This window comes from Nyctereutes procyonoides, unplaced genomic scaffold, assembly GCF_905146905.1.
Source record: "Nyctereutes procyonoides isolate TBG_1078 unplaced genomic scaffold, NYPRO_anot_genome, whole genome shotgun sequence".
Classification (NCBI taxonomy): Eukaryota; Metazoa; Chordata; class Mammalia; order Carnivora; family Canidae; genus Nyctereutes; species Nyctereutes procyonoides.
The window spans coordinates 10,467,017-10,490,794 of NW_026575043.1; the positions used below are offsets into that span (position 1 = coordinate 10,467,017).

The 23,778-nt window shown below is 41.9% G+C and overlaps 1 long non-coding RNA gene and 1 other non-coding gene across 2 annotated transcripts; one reads left to right on the forward strand and one right to left on the reverse strand.

Moving 5' to 3' along the window:
* Positions 1 to 2,346: 2,346 nt before the first annotated feature.
* LOC129507692 (uncharacterized) lies at positions 2,347 to 23,391 on the reverse strand. Its single transcript, XR_008664059.1, has 3 exons — positions 23,331 to 23,391; positions 2,556 to 2,669; positions 2,347 to 2,458 (listed from the first exon to the last, which is right to left on the reverse strand). It is a non-coding gene; the product is annotated as an uncharacterized LOC129507692 (long non-coding RNA).
* On the forward strand, positions 16,630 to 16,736 carry LOC129508442 (U6 spliceosomal RNA). Its single transcript, XR_008664180.1, has one exon. It is a non-coding gene; the product is annotated as a U6 spliceosomal RNA (small nuclear RNA).
* Positions 23,392 to 23,778: the final 387 nt, after the last annotated feature.

A 23,778-nucleotide genomic window follows, 5' to 3' on the forward strand; every position in this document is an offset into this window, starting at 1 on the left:
GCAATGGGAAAGGGCTGGGGGTGTGGGGCACTGACCCCTATGAAGTTGAAAATCCTTCTGTGACTTTCGACTCCCTCAAAGCTTAGCTAATAGCCTACCGGTCACCAGAAGCCTTACCCTTAACATGAACAGTCAATTAACATGTATTTGGTATGTTATAGGTAAGCTGGAGAAAAGAAAATGTTATTAAGAGAATCGTAAGAGAAAATACATTTACAGTGTTATAGTATTAAAAATCTGCATCTGAGTGGACCCACACAGTTCAAACCTGCTTTGTTCAAGGATCAGCTGTACATATAACAATTCTGACCTGCAGCTCAGAGTTTCTGAGCTGCTTCTCTCCTTGTTTCTTTGGAATTTTTAAAACCATAAGGACCTTCTTTCCCGCATGATTCTCCACTCTGAAGTCTTCTCAGTTGCCAGGGACCCCTGTGAAACCCATCACCTCCACTCTCATCCCAGCATTCCCTTCCTTTTCAGCCCTTAGTTTATGGAATACAATCAATCGAGGACTCACAAAACTTTCCTGAGAGAAAGACCTAGCAAATATGTTAAGTATGGAATTATCACCCTAAAATGCTATGCATGATTCTTCACATAAATTCACAGTTGGTAGCACGTTGGTAAATGTTGGCAAAATGTGCTCTAAGGGTTTTAAAACAGGAAAAGATGAGCAAATCTTGTACCTATCCTGAAGTCTATCCTGAATCTCTTCCATGAATTATAGCAGGACTCCCCGTTGCTGCTTCTCCCCCCTGCCACTGGTTTGGCGGACAGGTTGCATGGGGGAAATGAGAAAGAGGGGAAAATGATAGAATTCCAACACGACTTTGGCGCACAACAGTTACTGACTGTACCCACCATATGGACCAGGCCAGATCCTTACATTATCTATGGCAACCTATTGTCTCTTTCTTCAATCTAACTCCTTGGGGCCTTTTGCCTGACAGATGTAAGAATAGAAACTACAGTGGAGCTGACAATTTATATCAGCAGGAACACTCACACAAGCCTTACCCTGGCAGCGGGTTTTAATTTAAAATGCTGAATGAAGGTTTCTGTGTCTGAGACTCGATGGTTGCCAGGCAAAAAAGACCCGCACTCCTCTGGCTGGGAGATAGGTATGTGTGTTAGGGGACCAGCCCCAGGCCAAGAATGGCCTCTTGGATGCAGGAGGAGAGCCAAGGAGCCAAATGCTGAGCCAAATGTGAACCAAAGAGAGAAGGGCCCACAGGAGAAGGATGACAGGCCACATGTCTGTTAGTGTCTGAAGCTGGAGGACTGTCATAATGATGGGGACTGGGCTCCGTAGGCAGCTGAGTCACATGGGATGGACAAGCCTAATATGATCGAGTAGACACATTCATATTTTTTTTTCCCCTGAATGAGTTGAAAGTGGCTTCTGCTTTAATTTCACAGACCAAGAAAAATGTTGCAGGCTTCAGAAGTTCTCTCTCCCTGTTAACTAATACTCATTCCTTAGGAAACACCTGGATGTGCGCAATGCTATGTGATCTGTCACTCAAGTGCGGGACAGCCCTAAAGGACTATGGAGACACAAAGGCTAAAACGTATCTTCACGCCCTTGTACTAGTGCCACATCTTCCTCCTCCTTTCTCCTGTGAAGTTTTGCAAATGCTTCTATTTAGAAGTGCTGTTTAACTTTCACTAGATCAGCCACAAGAATAATGAATATAAAGAGGAAGGGGGAAGGGTAAAGGGGTGAAGATTTGGATCCTTGGAGAAACCGTAAGATGCTGGAGCATTTCAAGTGGTGTAGCCATCCTCTGCCTGACGAAGAGACCACTCACCCTCTGCTGAAAATTCCTGAGCTTCTGTTTCCTGAGGTTTTTCAAATTTTCAAAATTTCCTGAGGTTTTTCAAATTTTCATAGAGCTGGAAGTTCACAAATGGCCTGCTGCCATCCCCTCTGGTGTCCAGGTGGTCTGGCCTATGCAGTGACTCTACCTCTCTTCTCCTCTTTCTTCCTCTCCATCCTACAATCACCTATTTAAAGAACCACATTGAATCCATAAGATTCAAAAGACAGACATAGGAGGAAAGCAGATGTTGTCAGTAGATACAGTAGAGATGAAAAAAAAAAATATATATATAGTAAAGATGGTAGTGTTCAGGCAAGAGCAGGACTTGGGAAAGAACATCCCATTAACTCTAGGGGGAGAGAAACATCATGATGAGGAAGGAGAGGATTCTAGTTTAATATCTGGGGTGAAAATTTTTTGAAGCCTTCCAAAGATCTAGGCGAACAAACCTGAAGTGTGTTTGGGGACATAGCTGTGATTAGATTTTGCTTTATCATCTTCCATACAAGAAAGCTCATTAGTAGGCAGACAATAGAGTGTTGTCAGCTTTTCACTGGGGAATACAAGTAGAGGATCTCGTCATCTCCAGCTCTCAGGAAGATGCACGAGGGAAGGTAGGAAGCTGTACCCAATGCCTAGAAATAAGAAAAAAACAATGTTAAAAGGTCTCCTTCTCAAAGAGAAGCAGGTGTTGAGAGTATAAATACCAATTAATGCTTAGTAGGGACTCACATGTGCTGGTGACAGAACTATGATTTAGCAAGGAACTCTCTTGTCAATGGGGAGAAGGGTCCTTGTGTTGGAAATGTCTATACTGCATCGCTGTGGAAAGGATGTTCATTTCATCTAGGAGATGACAAAAAATAAAATAAAATAAGCTAAAGTCGGTCACCAGGTATCAGAGCTGTGGGAAAGTGATTTTCTTCTTTAGATTCTGCACGGAGTTCTGCTGGCACCCTGCATTAATATAAAAATTAACAACACACTACTCACTTGGAACGTAGCATCTAAAAAAAGCTCACATTGTGCTTTAAGCCTTTTATTACAAAATAATGGAAGTCATGAGGTTAAAGTTTGTTCTTGCAATTTTCTCTGAAACATCTGTACAATTTTATATGGGGGATGAATGTATATTCCATGCAGATCTTTGTCAATTGAAAATGTGGTTGAAGAGCTAGTGGTTCAGGGACGCCTGGGTCGCCCGGCGGTTTAGCGCCTTTGGCCCAGGGCGTGATCCTGGAGACCCAGGATCAAGTCCCACGTCAGGCCCCCTGCATGGAGCCTGCTTCTCCTTCTGCCTGTGTCTCTGCCTCTCTCTCTCTCTCTCTCTCTCTCTCTCTCTCTCTCTCTCTCTCTCTTTCTCTCTGTGTGTGTCTCTCATGAATAAATAAAATCTTTAAAAAAAAAAGAGCTAGTGGTTCAATACTAGGGCTCACTCCCTCACCCTACCCTGATCACATATATATATGATTTCCTGCTTGTAAGCACTCCGGGAAAAAAAAAATTTAAATGAGAAATACCTTTTATGTTCACATTCATTGTCATTATTACTATTTGCTGTGTCTCAACAGTATGGCTCGTTCCAACCAAAAGACCCCAGGGGAATAAAAGAGAAAGGCTAAGAAGCAAATTCCATTCAATAAATTACTATTGAGCTCTTACTATGTTTGGCACTAGGAGGCTCAAATCCCTACAGGGTGTGCGGCCCAGTGAGTGAGCTATGTCAGGCAGATATACAAATAACTATAAATCAGGACAGAGTGGGCTAAGTGTCTTACCAAAGTTGGTAAAAATGTGGAGCGGGGGTGGGGGGGGAGATTGCCATTTGAAAAGGCTCAGCAAAGGTTTGTAGAGAAAGTGGTAAATGGAAAAGGGTAAGTAAGCTAGATGTCAGCTGGGTTCCCCCTGCTGCTATGTTGGTCAGACTGGCCCACATCCTGACTCCAGCCTCCAGATTTGGCCCTCTGCACCATGGCCTCCTGCCTCCACACTGCCTCTTTCACCATTCTTTTGTTCCTTCCACTGAAACTACCCTTCTTTTCTTGATTTCCACTACAGAGTGCTTACACCAAGCCTCTGTGAGATGCAGTTATCATGGAGGTGTTGGAGAGACAGAGGCGACAGCCCAGTAATGTCTGTATATATCTTGAAACTGAACATTAGTCATCCTTGTTTTCTTTTTTTTAAAAAAAGATTTTATTTATGTACTCATGAGAGACACACAGAGAGAGGCAAAGATATAGGCAGAGGGGAAAGCAGGCTCCCTGCGGGGAGCCCAGCATGGGACTCGATCCCAGGACCCCGGGATCATGCCCTGAGCCGAAGGCAGATGCTCAACCACTGAGCCACCTGGGCACCCCAATCATCTTTGGTTTTAAAACTCCTTCATGCCCTGTGTTATTGTCCTCTCATTCTCTTTTTTGCACCTCTTTTCTTCTTTGGGGAGGAAGGCAAAAAAAATCCAAATTCCTTTCATTGCTTAACACAGTAATTTTTAAACAAGATTTTATTTATTCATTCATGAGAGACAGAGAGAGAGGCAGAGACATAGACAGAGGGAGAAGCAGGCTCCATGCAGGGAGCCCGATGTGGGACTCGATCCTGGGACCCCAGGATTACTCCCTGGGCCTAAGGGAGGCACTAAACTACTGAGCCACCCAGGCATCCCTTAACACAGTAATTCATCCTATGTTTTATTCTGCACTCTTCCTTTATTTATTTATTTTTAAAGATTTTATTTATTTATTCACGAGAGACACAGAGAGAGAGACAGAGACAGAGACACAGGCAGAGGGAGAAGCAGGCTCCATGCAAGTGAGCCCGATGTGGGACTCGATCCCAGATCTCCAGGATCGGCCCCAGACGGAAGGTGGCACTAAACCGCTGAGCCACCAGAGCTGCCCTGCACTCTTCCTTTAAACTGTCGGGGCCTGCTTTACCCAACAAAACAATCCATCGGTCTACTATTTTCTTACAGAAAGACTTGTTTTTACCCCTTCCAGGAAAGATTCTGGTGGATATAGTTTTATTTTTACCTGGCTGCAGTGCCAGTTTTGCAAGGCAGCACTGGAAAATGAGGACATTCCTAGTGTCAGGAATTATAAGACCTCGAAGAATACTTACAGGTTTTTCAAATACCTGTGTCTCTCATTTTACATATAAGAAAACAGGCTCAGGCCTCCTCGGGGAGGTGTATGTATTTAATGGTGGAAGGACACTGTCAATTCATTGCTTTTTTTTCCCCTTGCCGATGGCGAGGACATCATGATGAAGGTAGAAAATTGGACAAGGCAGTCATTATAGCAGGTGTAGTCAGGAATGTTGCAGGGTGGCAGAGGTGCTCCGTCTTCACCAAGATGTGCTTAGTAAAGGTAGCTTATTTGCTTATAAGTAACCTCATAAGCCACCTGTCCCATTACACTGGCCAATAGAAACAACCTAGACTTTTTTTTTTAAAGATTTTATTTATTTATTCATGAGAGACACAGAGAGAGAGAGACAGAGAGAGAGAAAGAGCCAGAGACACAGGCAGAGGGAGAAGCAGGCTCCATGCAGGGAGCCCGACGTGGGGCTCCATCCCAGGACCCCAGGATCACGCCCTGGGCCGAAGGCAGCGCTAAACTGCTGAGCTACCCAGGCTACCCCAACCTAGACGTTTTACATAACGATGTCTCAGTCCCTACCAGTTTAGTCTCCTTGAAGTTCAAAGACTGTCATTTCAAATTTCAACTCCCTGTTCCTGTGGGCTGACTCAGACTCTGTAAGTAAGCATTCAGTCCTGTGGAGGATGCGCAAGGTTCTAATAGCAGAAGAGAAATGTCCTTTGGCCTGTTGCTAGAAGTCTTCTGGAAGACAGTGTGAAGTCCACTTTACACATTGGTGACCACAAAGCTGCAACTGGTGCAGCCTGACATTCTGAGGGTGGTATGCTGGTACCTACCCAATAGCATGTGACCGTTGTCTGAGATCTTCAACCATAAAGGCCTCTTCTTCCCAAACCTAGGCCACTGGGGACTTCAGGTCATTCAGATAATGGAAATTCAAAGGACGAGAGGACCAGGAGATGTTTCCCTGGGGTAGAGTATCAAGGTGACTGCAGGTCTTTAGGAGAACTCCAGCCTTGGGTTCAGTGCCCTACGCAGTTTGGAAAGCAGTACTAGCTCACAGACAGTATGTAAGACATGACTCCTGGGTAGGGCTTCTGGTTCAATCCAAGTCCTGCCATGGTCCTGGTGATTCAATATCTGTCTGGGATGATCTGTGCAGCACCTGACTTTTTAAACTTAATGATGTTTATTTGGAGATAATTGTAAATTCACATTCGGTTGTAAGAAACAGTAGAGAAACCATGTACCTTTTGCCCAGTTCACTCCTATGGTAACATTTTGCAAGGCAATACCGTGCTGTCACAACCAGGATTTTATTTTATTTTATTATTATTTTTTTTATAACCAGGATTTTAACATTGATACACAAGCTTCAGAATATTTCCATCACCACAAGGATCCCTGGTCTTCACCCCTCATAACCACACCAGCTTCTCTCTACCTCCCTCTCTTCCTTGACCCTATTAGCAATAACTGTTTCTCCATTTCTAGAATTTTGTCATTTTAGATATATTATATAAATAGTGTTCTTCCAGGGTGTAACCTTTTGGGATTGGCTCTTCTAAGTCAGTATAGTTCTCTGGACATTCATCCAGACTGTTACCTACATCAATAGTTCATTCTTATTATGGCTGAGTAGGGTTCTGTGGTATGGATGAACTATGGTTTTGTTTAGCTATTCACCCATTGAAGGACATCCAGGTTGCTTACCATTTGGGGCTATTTCAAAGAAAGTTATCATAAACATTAGCCGACAGATTTTTGTGTGAACAGAGGTTTTCATTTCTCTGGGATAAAAGCTCAAGACGGCAATATCTGGGTCCTGTGGTCATTGTATATTAATTGTTTAAAGCAAACACAAACTGTTTTCTAGACTGCTTTGGGGTTATCAAATGTATGATGATCCCCACATCCTCAGCAGCATTTGGTAGTGTCATCATTTTTATTCTAATGCATTTGTAGTGATATCTCATGGCTTTAATTTGTATTTTTCCAATGGCTAATGGTGCTGAACATATTTTTATATGCTTACTTGCCATCTCTATAAGCTCTTTGGTGAAATGTCCATTCATGCCTTTTGCTCTTTTTCCTAATTGAATTGTTTGTTACTCTTGAGTTCTTAGAGTTCTTTATAAATTCTAGATACTAGTCTTTTGTTGGAGATGTGGATTGCAAATATTTTCTCATTGTCTGAATCATGTCTTTTCATCTTTCTAATAGGGTCTTTACAAAGCAAAAGTTTCATTTTTTTTAAGATTTCATTTATTCATGCGAGGCACAGGAAGAGAAGCAGAGACATAGGCAGAGAGGGAGGAGAAGCAGGCTCCATGCAAGAAGCCTGATGTGGGACGTGATCCCAGGAATCCGGGATCATGCCCTGAGCCAAAGGCAGCTGCTCAACCCCTGAGCCACCCAGGCGTCCCATAAAGCAAAAGTTTTAAAAGTTGATGATGTCTGGGGCACCCAGGTGGCTCGGTGGTTGAGCATCTGCCTTTGGCTCAGGTCATGATCCCAGGGTCCTGGGATCGAGTCCCACATCGGGATCCCCTCAGGGAGCCTGCTTCTCCCTCTGCCTGTGTTTCTGCCTCTCTCTGTGTCTCTCATGAATAAATAAATAAAATCTTTTAAAAATTAAAGTTGATAAAGTCTAATTTATCAGTTTTTTCCTTTTGTGGATGATACCTTTGGTATCAAGTCTAGGGCTTCTTTGCCCAGCCTTAAATTCCAAAGATGTTCTCCCCTTCCCCAAGAAATATATAGGTTTACGTTTTATTTTGTTACTATCTGTATTTCCATTTTGAATTAATTATTTCATAAGTTCAAGGTTCACTTTTTTTTTTTTTGTCTACAAGTATCCAGTTGCTCCAGCACTACTTGTTGGAAAAGCTATACGGTTCCTACAGAGTCACAATCTACATTGTAAAGCACTTTGTGAAGTGGTGACATCTAAAGACCTACAAAAGCATGGGAATATCTGGATGTTCTCCGTGTCTGAACCATGTCTGCACACAGTTTTTCTTTTTCTTTCTTTTTTTTTAAGATTTTATTCATTCATTCATTCATTCTAGAGAGAGAGAGCGAGGAGGGGTTGGAGTAGAGGGAGTGGTACAAGCAGACTCCACGTGAGCATGGAGCCCGACTAGGGGCTTGATCTCATGACCCTGAGATCATGCTCTGAGCTGAAATCCAGAGTCGAATGCTCAACAGACTGAGCCCTCCCAGGTGTCCCAACACACAGTTCTTCTATGTATTCATGAGGATGGTTAGGCAGGCCATGCCAACAGTAATACTCAGGATCCAAGACATGGAAGGAAGTCATGTGCATGACTGGAATGCAGGTTTACACAAACTGAGGAGGCCCAGCCGTGTTATGACTCCTGGTATGGACCCCAGAATTCAACTGCCCTCATAAAAGGTAGGCTTCCCTGAGAAATCCACTACCATGGGACAATGGTAAAGAAGTGGACCAAGGAACCACTCCACGTTTGGATGGCCCACACTGACTCCTGATTCCCCCAAGTTCACTTCACACCATTTGTAAATAAAACAATAAAGACACTTTGCTCTACCCAATTTCCTTCTATCAGCTCTCTGTCTCTGTTTCCCCTTCCCCACGGCAGGTTCTGAAGCCACCTCCGATCACCTGTCCTGATATGTCCCCACCTACCTCACTCTCACCTTCTACTTCACGGAGAAAACAGAAGCCACCAGGAAGGACTGACTCCACACCTACAATCTGGCACACATCTGTGCCCATCCCTACTACCTTCCTGTGATGGAGGAGGAAGTCCCTCCTTGGGAAGTCAGTACCGGCATCCGAGCTTGTAGTTCATCACTGCCTACATGCTCAGTAACCAGATTCATCAATCATTGCCTCTCCTCTAGTTCTTCCTTACGCCATCACTCCTAAAAAGCTTGTCTTTGAGCATAAAGAGAGAGAGAGAGAGATCTCTTGCTTCCCTTCTCATTACCTCTCCACCTCTCTTCCTCACTTCAAAGCCAGGATTCTTGAATGTGTTTTCTATGCTGGCTGTCTATACTTCCGCCATCCCATTCTCTCCTCAACCAATTGCAGTCTGGTCCTTGTCCTCACAATGTTTAAACAATTCTTGCCAAGATCTCCAAAGGCTTTTTATTGCGGAAGCCAGCGGACACCTCTCAACCTTATCTTACTTGACTTCTTTATAGTATTTGCACAATTGAACATATATCTTCTTTTCAAAAAAAAAATCCCCTTCTCTTGGCCTCTTTTTTTCCTTTCACTTTATCTCTCTGGTTACTCACTGGTATCTAGTAAGTCTCTCCCTTCTCTGTCAGTGCTCCGTTTCAGGCCCACTTCTGTGCTCTCTTTAAACACTAGTCTGGATGCACATCTGACCCTTGACTCCTCCCTCTCCTTATTCCCTATGAGGAATACATCCCCACATCCTTCATCCCACTGCTACGGTGTATTAGCTGCCCTGGCTGCCACAACAAACTATCACACATGGGGGGCTTAAACACAGAAATTTATTTTCATCCAACTCTGAAGGTGAGAGGTCTAGAATCAGGCATGGTCACTTTCTGGTGACCTTCCAAACCTTCCAGGCCTGGAGAGGGCTGCCTTCTTACTGCATATTCACCTGGTGGAGATAGAGCTTAAGGACACTAATCTCATCATAAGGGCTCCACTCACCTGACCTCATCTAAGCCTAATTATCTTCCAAGGCCCCGCCTCTAAATATCATCATATTGGGCCTTAGGGCTTCAATGGGTCCATTGTGGGGAAGGGTACACAATTCAGTCTGTAGCACATTGCTCTGAAAATCTACCTTTCCCATCTCTGCTGCCATTTTTTTTTTCTTACCTGGATTATTTCAAAAGTTTCCCAACTGGCCTCTTTGCCTATTATCTCCTTCAAAACCATTCCTCATACTGCAGCAAGACTGATTTTTTTTTTTTTTTGAGTCAGAGATCAGGCCAAGGCCAGTCCCTTGCAAAAGATACTTTAGTAGTTTCTGATAGACTTTCTGTAAAGTCTATATAGGCTCTGAGTGGCATAGAAATCCTTCCATGTTTGGGCACCGGTTTATCTCTCTGGCCTGACCACTCTCTCTTCCCCCTTGTACTCAGTGATACCACCAGAGTACAGCCCTTAGGGGTCTGTGAACACACTTGTTATTAAATTTTCCACATTCTCAAGACTCAGCTTAGATGTCACCTCCTCTAGAAGCCTTCCACGACTGTTAGGTTAGATTAGGGGCTTTTCCTAAACGTCACCACAGTTCCACAGTGTGTTTACCTCTATCACAGCACTTATCCAACATTGTAAGAGTTGTTTTTCACCTGTCTGTCTCTCTCTCTTGCCTGTAAACTCCTCAAGGGCAGCAGGTCCTCCTAACTCCTCACTCGATGCCAAGTCTATGGTGCAGTTCTGAGCGCAAGCAGGTACTTCGTGTTTGTTTATTAGGTGAAAGCAATTTGGTGCAACTTCTTTTATTGACAAGAAAACCACCAAAGAGAGCATAAGCTCTCACTCAAAGCTAAGCTCACAAGAAGCCCAAAAATCAAAGAATGTCACTATCAATGAGTCAGCTATCAGACTTTCCAGGGCCGTCATTGACTCTACTGGAAAAAGTGACAAGAATCAAATTATTTCACTTATCTTTGGGCCTTTGTCTGTAAAATGAAGAGGTAGCACTAAATCATCTCCTAAATTTCCTTCTAATGCTAGAGGTTTATAATTCCTTATACGGAGACTGTAAATGTCTGGTTGGAATTATTTTTCAAAAATCACAAACTTGGGATCTTTCTTGCTCTACCAGACGAGAATTTGAGGCTAGGCTGGTACAAAGACCCTGGGTGATCAGGGTTTCTTTTCACTGCCCATTCATTTTTTTTCATTCATTCAACGTTTACTGAGCACCTTATGTGTGACAAGCACATAATTCTTTTCAGTTTAGACATTTCACAAGTGCTGATAAACAAGAAGTTAAAAGGACCCAATTCTGTGAAGACAATTTGGTATATCATTTTCCAAAGTTCAGATGGAGATGCAGTGACTTCATAGGGGAAAACTACATAGAAAGCACTAAGAAATTCCTCTCTCCGATTGCATTTAGCAATGGTTATGTAACTACTACATTGAACAAGCATGACTCAGAGGATATAATCAATCATAAAGCAACACTTCAAATTTATTCCACAGAGTTAACACTTTCTCTGCTCTTGGGTGAAATTTAGAGCGACTTTTTATTCTTTGGTGGCTTCCACGTAATAAATTGTCCACTGGTCAGTAATTAACGTGTCGAAAGCCATGTCATGGTAAAAACATGGATCTGGTTTTGCACTTAGGCTTCTCCTCTCCCCAGCTCAGCCTCCTACAAAAGGCTGCAATCCAGTTAGGAGAGCAGCCTATGGCCTCACTTTTGCCCTTCCTGCCCCCTTCATCTTTTAACGGGGATTTCACACTTCTTTCTGGTTGGTAGAGTGGGAGGACAATGAAGAAAGCAGAACAGGAGCGTTCTGGGACACCTCGGTGGCTCAGTGCTTTAGCATCTGCCTTTGGCTCAGGTCATGATCCCAGGGTCTGGGAATCGAGTCCCACATCAGGGTACCTGCATAGAGCCTACTTCTCCTTCTGCCTACATCTCTGCCTCTCTCTGTGTGTGTCTCTCATGAATAAATAAATGAAATCTTAAAAAAAAAAAACGAACAGGAAAGTTCTTACTTGTCTGGTAGTCTTGGGAAGATCTAGTATCAGTGTTCTCTGGCCTTGACAGCTATTCCAAGTTGCCTCTCTAGTTGGTTTTTCAAGACACCACAGGGTAGAGCTTCTCTCACTGCCTTTCCCTGTCGACAGATGGATATGTCTTAATATGGCTGATCGCTTAGTCTTCCCTCAGACTGTGGGAATCTGGCACCAGCTCCAGCCTTTTTGTTCATCTGGTCACCCATCCAGATGACCCTCTTAGAAAAGGCACAAGATAACCTTCGTGCCTGCTTTCTTTTGTGGGTGGTCCAAGTCTCATCCAAGGGAGCCACTCATATTTTCTTTACCCCGGAAGACTTAGAAAGGCCAGGGGGAGAAATCCAGCCACAGACTAGTCTGTACAAAATTATCCTCTCCTTGCATCCCTACTTCTCATTTTTAATGTACTTTTTCACTGATGTAAAAAGCTGAAAAGTCATGTAATCAGATGTTGACAACCTCTCTTGCAAATTTTGCAAATGAAGGTCACATAACTCACTTTGAAATGTGATATCAGTGGCACCTGGGTGGCTCAGTTCTCAAGTGTCTGCCTTTGGCTCAGGTCATGATCTCAGGGTCCTGAGATCTAGATGCATCATCAGGCTCCCTGCTGAGCAGGGAGTCTGCTTCTCCTGCTCCCTCTGCTGTTCCCCTCACTTGTGCTTTCTGATTCTCTCTCTACATCAAATAAATGAAATCTTTAAAAATAAAATAAAATAAAATGTGATATCAATCTCAGTGCCTTGGTTGAAACTTTCATCCTTTTATAGTTATGCCTGCCTTGCAATGTTAGAACGACCAATCTCTAATCCAGTCTCTGGTCTATATTTGCCATGTCACTGTGACAAGTAGCCTTTTCCTCCCTTCATTTCATTATCTAAGAGAAAGTTAATATGTGCTTTTGTGTAATTTAAAGTACTTACTTTCATATTCTGGAGACTGGGCACCGTATGAGTTTCCCAGGGCTGCCATGACAAAATACCACAAATGGGGGGAGGGTGTGTGTGTGTGTGTGTGTGTGTGTGTGTGTGTGTGTAAGCAACAGCAATTGATATGTCACAGTCCTGGAGGTTACAGTGTGAAGTGAAAGTGTCAGCAGGGCCGCAACCCTCCAAAGGCTCTGAACTAGAATCTGTCCTAAGTCTCTCTCTTAGCTTCTGGTGGTTACTGGCAATCTTTGGCTAGTGGTGGTCTCACTTTAATTTCTCTCTATGTTCACATGACAATCTCCCTGTATGTCTACGTGTCTGTATGCCCTTCTAATAAGGGCATCGGTCATTGGATTTAGGGACCACCCTAACCCACTACGCCATCATTGTAACCTGATGAGGTCCGCAAGGACCCTATTTCCAAATAAGGTCACATTCACAGGTTCTGGGTGGCTGTAGATTTGGAAGGACACTATATAATCCAGGATCAGTACTGTAACATTTTCTTTAGAAAGGTTCAATGTCAGTGCATGTATGATGTGGCATATTTTCCCCCCCAATAATGGTATTGTTGTTCTGTTGGGTTTTTTTTTAATGGAGGGATTGCATTAATTTTGGAAAGGCCTATAGAAATAGTACCTCTGGGTTTCACTGCATAGCAATAGTCAGATTCATGGAGGAATATAACAAAGGAAGCATACAAACAGCTTAATAAGCATGGGTATATATCGTATGGGAGAATCGACGCGAGCTAATAATAGCTACCCTTGAGATGAGCGAGCAGATGCTTTTTCCATAGCTGAATCGTGAGCAGGATGATGTAGTATTTGTTGATTTTGCCATGTGACTTGTGAAAACAAAAGAGGTAAAAGAAGACAAATGACATTGTAATTCTCAGTGGTTTGACTATAACTACGCGTACTAAGGCTGTAACAACCCTAGTAGTGATGTGTTGTTATATATAATCATCAATTTTTAAGCCTCTGCAACATTTTAGAAATTCTTCCTAGGAGTAGACTTCCCCCTGTATCGGATGTTCCTTTCTCAGAAAGTTCAAGTAGTTGCTGAGAACCTTGCTCAAATAATGATGTTATAGCAGACTCGCAAATGAAAGCAACTTCATGATATCTATCAAAACTGGGTTGTTGTGGTCTTTTGCACAAACTTCAAATACAGTTTCTTCATGGTTTATCAACTAAAATCTATCCTGAGAAAGTGTGGACCTTTAGGAAGGTGCAATGAGTGGCAAATGTTTATATATATTTTATTTCCTATCCATTTAGTTTTTTCTAGTCTTGTTTTAAAAAGATTTTTATTTATTTGAGAGACAGAGAGAGAGAGAGAGAGAGAGAGAGAGAAAGCACACAAGGAGGGGGAGGGGTAGAGGGAGAAGCAGACTCCCCACTGAACAGGGAGCCTGATGGCAGGGCTTGATCCCAGGGCCCTGAGATCATGACCTGACCTGAAGGCATCTGCCTGAGCCACCCAGGTGCCATATTTTTTCTGGTCTTGAGTAACTTCTTCCTCAGACCTCTGAATTTTACTTGGCCAAGGGTGCCTTGCAGAAAATCATATATTTACCCATCCTGGCTAATTTCACGAGCTTGTGATGCAACTTTAGAGACTCGGAGTGACTTCATTAAACAGCAGGTGTTTCTTACTCAAAATGGTTTTAGACATTTTTCGTGACTACTTTTACTGTTATTTTACATGTAACTTCTTTTCTGAGTATGGCGAACGCCACCAGGTACCTGCCTACCTTTGCATGTGCAAATGGAGTCAGTAGACACTTATCCATTCTCTCTGCACATAAAATTTATGACAAATTTAAACCGTCCTTTCGGTAATTATTTTTTGTTTGGTTTTTTTTTTAATGTCTTACTGTGTTAGTGCATTTTGGTTGCAATTTGTATTGTATTTTCTTTGTAAGCCATTTGGATTCTGGTGAAAGCGTTGTGTACGTAAATAATGGAAACAACACCCACACCATTTCTTAGCTCCTGTGGGTGCTGCCACACATTTTTTTCTTCCTGTTTTCTTTCTTTGCCTTCTTCTTCTTTTTTAAATCACCATAAGAATAGTTCTTTGGAATAGAGATGATGCAACAGTCTTAAAGATACAGCCATTGCTCTGTTATCAATTAACGAAGAGTAATGCTTTTTTGAAAAATTGTCCTCTGTAACCGACAGCCAACATGATTGTTTTGAACTTTATGACATTCAAGACATTTTGTGCTGTTTTAAAACATAGTGGCAGATGTGATCACATTGTATAATGTTCCACCATAAATTGAGCATGGCAGGAGGTATAATGCCCTCAAAGTGAAATGGTTATATGGTAACCAGAGAGATTATTGAGCTTGGTCTCTTTTTATAAAGTGAGTCAGGCAGCAAAGAAGATTTTTCTCCACTTTGGAGAAAGGGCCAGAAGTGCAAGTTATACAAAACCACTGAGCCTGTTTGTACTCAGTAGTCTTCTAGGACTTTTGGAACACCTATTACCTAACAGGCTCCAAGGGCACTGTTTGGAATTTCAAGGTCCACTCAGAAGTAGGCCCATGGAGCCCAGAGTCATAAATGCTAGGAGAGAGAAGGAACTGAAGCCTGCTTCTCTTGGTCTCTGTTGGCCGCCTCCTCTATTGGAGGAGACAACTGAGTGCATGACATTCTGTGACCACATCAGCACAGACCATGGGAAGGAGGAAGTAGCCAAGATCTAGTGGGGAACAGGGGCCAGAGCCTGTCCTCAGAAGCTGGCCCATTCCCAGGAGGCAGCCAGGCAGGCCAGTGCACGGCGGTCAAAGGGCATGACTAGTCAGATTGGGCCAGGCTATTTGAATATCAGAATGAGTCCTCTCTGCCAGCAGAACACAGTTCTGGAAGAAGTCCAGGTGACAATATTCAAAATCAGGCACAGTTCCAGGTGATCGGTCCAGTCACAGCAGGCCCCCTGCCAGAAACTGAAAAGAGAGTAGGAAATCACATCCTGCTTCTGAAGGGAAGGGGGAGAGCCAGTTTGGCAGAGCATCAGGACCTGAGCAGAAGAAGCAGGGGTCCAGGGCAAGGATCCAGCCGCTGCAGAGAACTAAAATGCATAGCAGAGAAACTGAGGCCGACTGAGGTCACAAGGCTCTGGCCGTAGTGATAAAAGAACCCTGAGACTCCGAGTCTATACCAGGAACCAGATTTCCAGGTCTCTAGGCAACCAAACCCGTTCCATCTATTAATAGGTCTCAAGCTGATGACACTGATCAAGACTGGCTCTAACTGGTTGGGGGGTACTAAGAGCTTCTAGAACTTTCATGTGTGTAAGAATTACCTGGGATATTGTTAAAATGCAGATTCTGATTGAATAGGTATGACTGGGCCAATAGTCTGAATTTCTGACAAGATCCCAAGTGGTGCTGCTGGTGTGCTGGAGTAGCAAAACTCGAGAGAATCCAAACTCGCTGTCATTCCCTTCTCTACCTGCCACTGCCGTCCCCCTGCTTCTCCTTTTTTTTTTTCTTAAGATTTTATTTGTTTATTTGAGAGAGAGCATGAGCAAGGGGAGAGGCAGAAGGAAAAGCAGACCCTCTGCTGAGCAGGGATTCCCGATGCAGGTCTGGATCCCAGGACCCTGGGATCATGACCTGAACAAAGGCAGATGCTCAACCACTGAGCCATCTAGATGCCCCTCCACCTGCTTCTTCTGCCCCAGCAACACATCCTACCTCCTCACCCCTCCACACGGTCAAGTCTGACCATCTTCTTCTTTCCTTCCCTTTCCTCCTGCCCATCCTCCCAACCCGTTTGTCCTACTGCATTTCCTCTGTCAAGACCACTGACAGAAGAAGAGCTTTTGTTCAGATAATGAAAGGGCCAAGATAACAAAAGCCAAAAAGAGTTTTCCCATTGTTAGCACACAACTACATGCTTTTATGTGATAGACACAATTAATCCAGATTCATGTCTTTTTCAGTTACTGTTTCCTATAGAGCGTAAAGAACATGTGACCTCTTCCCCCTCAATGTCCTCCAATGGTGAAGAAATATCTTCTGAGTGCTCACTTCGACAGTCCATACACTAAAATCAGAACAATATAGAGAAGGTTATCACGGGCCCTGCATAAAGTTGACACACAAATTCCTGAAGCGTGCCATCTTTTTAAAAAGTCATCAAAATGGACACAAATTAAGGAGAATTATACCATGCTTATGAAAGACAGCAATGTAGGAAAAATGTTAATTCTACCCAAATTCATCTATAAAAACAACCCAAATCTAATAGAAACCTCAGAAGAGTTTTAGCAAAACCTAAATCAAAAACTTTAAGAAAGCAAATGGCCAAGAATAGCTAAGAAAATTTTGCAGGCAAAGAATATAGTGGGGGTGGGGTGGGGGAATTGGGTGTGAGAGGAGAGTTTTCACTCCACAACAGCTTAAGACTTCATATGCAGTCAATTATTAAGATGGTGTAATAGTAGCTAGCTCTATTTAACGTGATCCTAAGTGATTTTGATTTTATTTGGGCTGTTTTATTTTTTTATTTATTTATTCATTTGACAGAGAGATAGCAAGAGAGCACAAGCACAAGGAGGAGGCAGAAAGAGAGAGGGAGAAGCAGACTCCCTGCTGAGCAGGGAGCCCAACGTAGGGTTTGATCCCAGGACCTTGGGATCATAACCTGAATAGAAGGCAGATGCTTAACCAACTGAGCCACCCAGACCTGCTCTTTTGATTTTTTACACCAAATATGTACTAGTTTTGTGATGAAAAATGAGCCAAAAAAGCCACCAAATGCTTTGAAAAAAGGGAAATAGCTACTAAGATTTTTTTTAAAAAATCAGAATGGTCTCACATATTTATTTTATATCCTATTCTCTGACCATGTATCTGTACATAATATACCCTGAATGTGATTCCCCTTACAGCAGTAGCAGGTCGCTAGCTCCTGGCTTACGCTGAAAACTAATGCTATGCTGTAGGACTGGTTACCCAAGATCTCTGAGTTTAGTTTCCACCTGCAAAATGGTGATATCAGTAGCTCCCCAGCTCACCCGGGAGGAATGGCTGTTGGAATTGTACAAGGTCATCTGTGAAAGTGCTTCATGAACAATTGAACACCGTGCAAATGCAAATTGCCATTACTGGTAAGTATTCGAAAATGAGCAGTTACAGATTTTAGAACTTTGTGCTTGCTCTTGTTAGCAAGATGATGGCACCACAGGAGTCCTTTGTGCTCAACAGGTAAAGGGAGTTAGCTGGGAAACCCTCATTTATAGCACTGCCCCTCTCCCATCTCATCACACACCATTGTCCATGTATTCGATGAGGGCCATGTATTGATTGAGGGCCAATAGGCAGTAGGGCCCAGAGTCATGATGGTGAAAGCAACATTGTCCTTGCATGCATGCATGAAGCTTATAGATAAACACAGAATTTGCAAACAAGAAAAGAAGCAATTTCAAAACAGAGTGATGAATGCCGGCCGTGATGTGGTAAGTCTGGGGGGCCATGAGCTCTTGTGGGGCCCCCGCCAGGGTTCTGATGGTCCCAGATGGCTCTTTAGTGGTGGAATAGTTAACATGATGAGAAGGGTGAGGAGCTGGGGAGGAGGCCTGAAGATGGGGCACAGGGGAAGGAAAGCATGTCCCAGAAACAGGGTAGGACATTTGAACTGCCCCCAGGGGCAAGAAAAAAAAATAATGGGACTACTTTGGGGTTAAAAAAATACCCTAGATCATTTTGAAAATCTCCTTCCTAATGTTGCCTAGCCCTGGCTCAGTGTGGGCTCAGCATCATGTGGTTTTGTGATGAGTTTTAGGATGACCCCCTCCTCTGCTTCAAGCTGCCTGACCACTCCCTTGCTGGCCTTCCCCCCTCACTGCCTGGACTTTCCTTTTGAAAAGATAGCACTCTCAAGAGGTGGAAAAAGGCTTTTCTCTTTTGAAGCAGCAGCATTATTAACAGAGAAGGAAAAGTCTCCCATGAGTAGAGCAAAATCCTGCAGATTGGTTTATGAATCAATGTAGCTTAGGCTAAAGCAACCTAATTTCCTGAAAGCCACTCCATGGCTTTAGGCTTCCAGAGGGGCGGAAAGCTTGTATGATATTTACTTTTAGTTAAAATCAAATGGCAATGGCAAAAATACCCAAAGCAAAACAAAAAAACCCAAAACAAAAAACCCAAAGAAAAATTCTTCTGGAAGGTCGTATCATTAAAGAAAAAAAAAAAAATTAAAGCCTGCAAAGCAATGGGGGAAAAACCATATATATTGCGTTAAAGGAATTTTGGCAGAACACATCAAGGTATTAAATTATTAACTATTTCTGAGTAATTGGGCTTCATGTGACTTTTATATATTTTTTTTATTGTGAAATACAACACATTTGGGAAAGTGCATGATATATAAAAGTTTCATTTAATAAACTCTTGTAAAGTGAACACTCACATAACTGCTATCCAAGTTAAGAAGTAGAACATGGCCAGGGTTCTGGGTGGCTCAGTCTGTTAAGTGTCTGACTTCTGCTCAGGTCACAATCTTGGGGTCCTGGAATCGAGCCTGGCATCAGCCCACTGCATGGGCCCGGTGTAGCGTCTGCTTCTCCCCCTCCCTTTAAAGGACTCTCCACCTCTGCTCCTGCTCTCTCTCTCTCTCCCCCTCTCATAAATGAACAAAATCTTTTTAAAAAATCAACCAAAAACCAAACAAACCATGACTTGGAAACCCTCTACCCATCTCTTTCCAATCTCAACCCACCCTCTCGCCAAGAGGTCACTGTTGTCCTTACATTTATGATAATCCTTTTTGTCTTTAATTTTACCGCCTAAGTCTATGTCACTAAACACTATAAATGCTATAAAGTTATATTACTATATCTTTTACTGTTTTTTTGAACTTTGAGTAAATGAAAGCACACATTTTTTCTTTCCTGTGGCTTCTATCAACATTAGATTTTTCAGTTTCATCCCTGTTGCTGAGGGTACTATGGTTCATCAATTTTCAATGCTGTTTGATATTCTAAGGTTGGGAATACACATTTTCTTTGTCCACTCTACTGTCAATGGACAGTTTGGCTTGTTTCCAGTTTGGAGCTGTCATGAATAGAGAGTTGCTATTCTTCTGGAGTTCACATGCACATATTACTACCGGGTGTATACCTAAGGGTAGAAATCTGGGTCACTGGATATGCATATCCTTAACTTTTGTAGATAATGCCAGTTATCCAAGAACAGCCATAGCAACTGATGTTGTATGTATGAGAGTTCCTGTTCCCCTATCCTGAAGTTTTTTATGTAATTTTTTCCTTCAGCTTATCTGAATTTTCTATTTTTCCTCTATAATACATATCTATATACCTTTAATTAGATGAAATGGTTTAATTAGGCAAAGTGCTATTCTAATATTTCTTAACATTATCTTTCCCAATGGGAATATTATTTTTAAAATCTTAAATAGAAGTAAATCACTTGGAGAAAAAGCACACAGATCACAACTATGTGGCTTAATGAATTGTCACAAAGTGAACATACCTCTATCTACCACCCAGGTCAAGGGAGAGACCTTTCTAGCACCCCCGAAGCCATCTTCAGGCCTCCTTCTGATCACACTCCTTCTCATCAAAGGTAAACCATCATGCTTAGTTCTAACACAACAGATGAGTTTTGTGTGTTTTTGAACATTATACAAAGGGAACAATCCAGTATACATTATTTTGCATCTAGCCTCGTTTTTATTTTCTGTTAATGTGAGATTCATCCATGTTGGGATGTGTAATGTAACTTGCTCATTTCTTCTCCTTTTTTTGCCAGAAGAAAGAGATACTGACTAAAGGAGCTGAACTGCTCAACACGTTTTCAACTCACGGAATACATTACTAACCAGAGCCATACTTGCATTAGAGCTTTTTTAGTCATTTGTATTTTTGTTGTTTTCACACAAATAATAAGCTTTGGGGTTAGAAAAATTATAGGGAGAATGAGTGGGACACTTGTGAGCTGCCCTCTGGTTTCTGTAGTAATGACTTCTCTTAGAATCATCTTTTCATGAGAATGGATGTTTTCTCTCCCTTCTAGTCCACCTAAAATTCAAAACAGTATCACATCCCCAGGCTGCACAATTTTATGTAAAATAAAGCTGTCACAGGATTTTACTGGAAAGTTGATTTATTTCTGAGGATCATGAGAATCCAAGGATGAAACTGGCATGTGGCCACAGGGAGAACCCTTGACCTAGAAGCAGGGACAACTTCAAAGCTGTGTTGGTACATAATGGAACACGGCACTTTTAGCATGAATTGTAGCCTCAAAACTTTCTAGGGGAAAAAAAAACCCTAAACCAGTCCTCCAAAAGGAAAGGTAAAATATATATATATATATATATATATATATATATATATATATTTAAATTTTTATTTATTTATTTTTTTTACTCTTTCAAATAAGAATGCTAAACCCTTCTAGAAAAACAATTACTTAAATCTAGCTTCCAGGATTTTTTCTTTTTCTTTCTGTTTTCTTTCTTTCTTTCTTTCTTTCTTTCTTTCTTTCTTCTTTCTTCTTCTTCTTCTTCTTCTTCTTCTTCTTCTTCTTCTTCTTCTTTTTAAGAACAAAGTGTCAGCTGAGCTTGAACTCTTAAAACAGAATCTTGATATCAATCTATTTTTTTTTAAAGCAGCCAAATAAGCTCTCTGATGGTAACTCTGTGAATTACTGTGTGGGAATGAGTAGTAAACATAATTTTTCTTCTTCATTTTTTCTTTAGGCCTTGAGATATAATTATTAAAGCTTAAAATCTCCCTAGTGATATTAGCTAGATAATCAAATTTAGATCACAGGAATGAAACCACCTAAAATGTGCCTTCATCATTGTTCTCCTCATAATTCACTCAAGATAAGTTTGCTCCTGCACCCCCAAAATCTGTTGGTAGACCATGGACCTAGCTGGTAAATTCAGCATGAATACTCAAAATGATCAAATTGATTCTCAAAGCAAAGAATGCCATGTTAAAACACAGCAAAGTAAAAAATTTTTCTCACCGCAAGACAAGAATAAAACATAGCTGAAATCATGTGCGAAGCAACATGTCAAAAATACTGAATAGAATTGCAAAATTTAGGAGACCTCATTGCTAACCTAGCTATTGAAGAGTTTACTGATTAACTTTCTTTAAAAAAAAAAAAAGGAAAGGATAACATTTCTTAAGTAGCTGATTAAGAATAGTTTTTATTAATGAATTGCTTATGTACCCATTGTAAAAAATACCTATGAACATATAAGTCATTTTTAATAAGGATATAGTTAATTTTGTAGAAATTTAAACTATGTGAAATCAAGATTTCATTAAATTGAACAGTGCTAAAGTGCTTCTTATCCTTTTTCACTGAGGAGATAAAAAAATCCCCTCTCCTACCCTCTCCCCTCCCCCACCTTCCACCCCTTTCCTCAGAGGAGGCTAGGAGAAACTCTTAGACAAGGAAGACACTGGGTAGAAAGTTATTGTTCTCTTTTGCCAATGCTTTTTAATCCCTATCTACCAATCTTCCCTGCTATTTCATAAAAAGAGGATCCCAGCTGTGCCAAATCGTGTGATAGCTATATAATCTCGACACAATCCACAGGGGTTTAGGACAGAAATTAACAAATATATTTCAGCTTGAAACTTTACCTAGAAAGAATATCAACTAGTTTCCCAAACATTCGTAGACCAGAGATCCCATCATCTTGCTTTTTAAAGACCCGAGAGTGAGGATTACCATGAGAAAGGCCTTTTTTAGAATTGGATTTTGCTTGTCACAGAAATGTCCACCTTCTGTGGGTGCTCAAGTAGAACAAGGATTGAACTGAGAAATAGATATCTCAGGTTCCAGTACTGAATTTGCCACCAACTAGTTGTATAATCTTTGCCAATTTCCTGCAATTCTTTGGCCCAGATTCCTGTCTATAAAATGAAAAAATTGAACTAGATTCTGTAAGTATCCTTCCAGTTCTAATAATATGGTATTGTATAAGTTATATTTCTAGACTACGATTAAGTAATAGACCAGTTTCTCCTCATTATTCCACAGCCAGTTGGGTTCACCAAAACTTTTTCACTCTTGGAGACACACTGAGAGACAAGTGTTGGGATTGGAAACCCAGCTCATTGCTGGTACCCGTCTGGGGTCACTTCTCAGATGCACGGTCAACTGCATGTGCATCTCATCTCTGTAGGTTCCTTTTAAAGCAATCCATTATCATAACTGGTCTTTTTCTGGGAATTGGAATCCCCATGATGTTCTATAGGAACACAATAATATTGAAGTGAAAATTAAGGCTAGGTGTGGAACTCTGGGCTGACATATATGGTTGGGTCGCTCCCTGGAGGACTGAGGATCTGTAGATCAAAGCGTCTCACTCCTTCTAGCCTTGGAGAGCTATCATCGGGGTAGCGCCAACATTTAATAATTGTAACTAGAGCTCGGAGGACAATTTGAAATAGTAAGCTTTACAGCATCATCCGTGAGACCTAACATGGGAGAGAATTTTCCCGCACTCGGAATGAGAGCGGATGCCGCCATGAGGAGCTGCAAATGGGGAGCAAATCCACTCCATCCTACTAGGAGCCCTTCCTGTTTTGTCAGCCAGCATGGTTTCCTAAATCTCAGATTGCAACAGAACTGTTCTGCAATTCCATGGCTAGCTATTTCGGGAGCCTAACACAGCAGGACAAATGTGCACAAGTCCACACAGTATGACAGAAGAATTAAAAATGTATTTACCATCTGTTGGTAGTTTCCTTGCGGGGCTTTTTTCTTTTTCTCTACTGCAGCCACAAATTGGGTCTTCTTACTTCCTTCCATGCTCAGAGAGCAGAGTTCTCTCTTCACATCATTGGAAACGCAGGGCTTTTTTTTTTTTTTTTTCCTTCTCTCCCTTTTTCAAATTCCCCCAGAGTGCTCACTCTGGGATGATTTCAGGTTCTTGGATCATTTCCTTCACATATAAAGTGGAATGAGTCTGTGAAGAGGTTGTAGCATCTTGCACATTTTTTATGGCCAGGTTACTTTCAGATCCTACACTTGAGTTCTGGGCACAGAGTACTCCAGGAAGCTCCAGGGTGAAACAAGAGAAGTCAAGCACAGGCTAAGTGAAAGGAAGTTAAGTCTTTAAACGAAGCTTGGAAATTCATATTAGCCCTTTACAGTCTACTTAATCCTTATCATGATG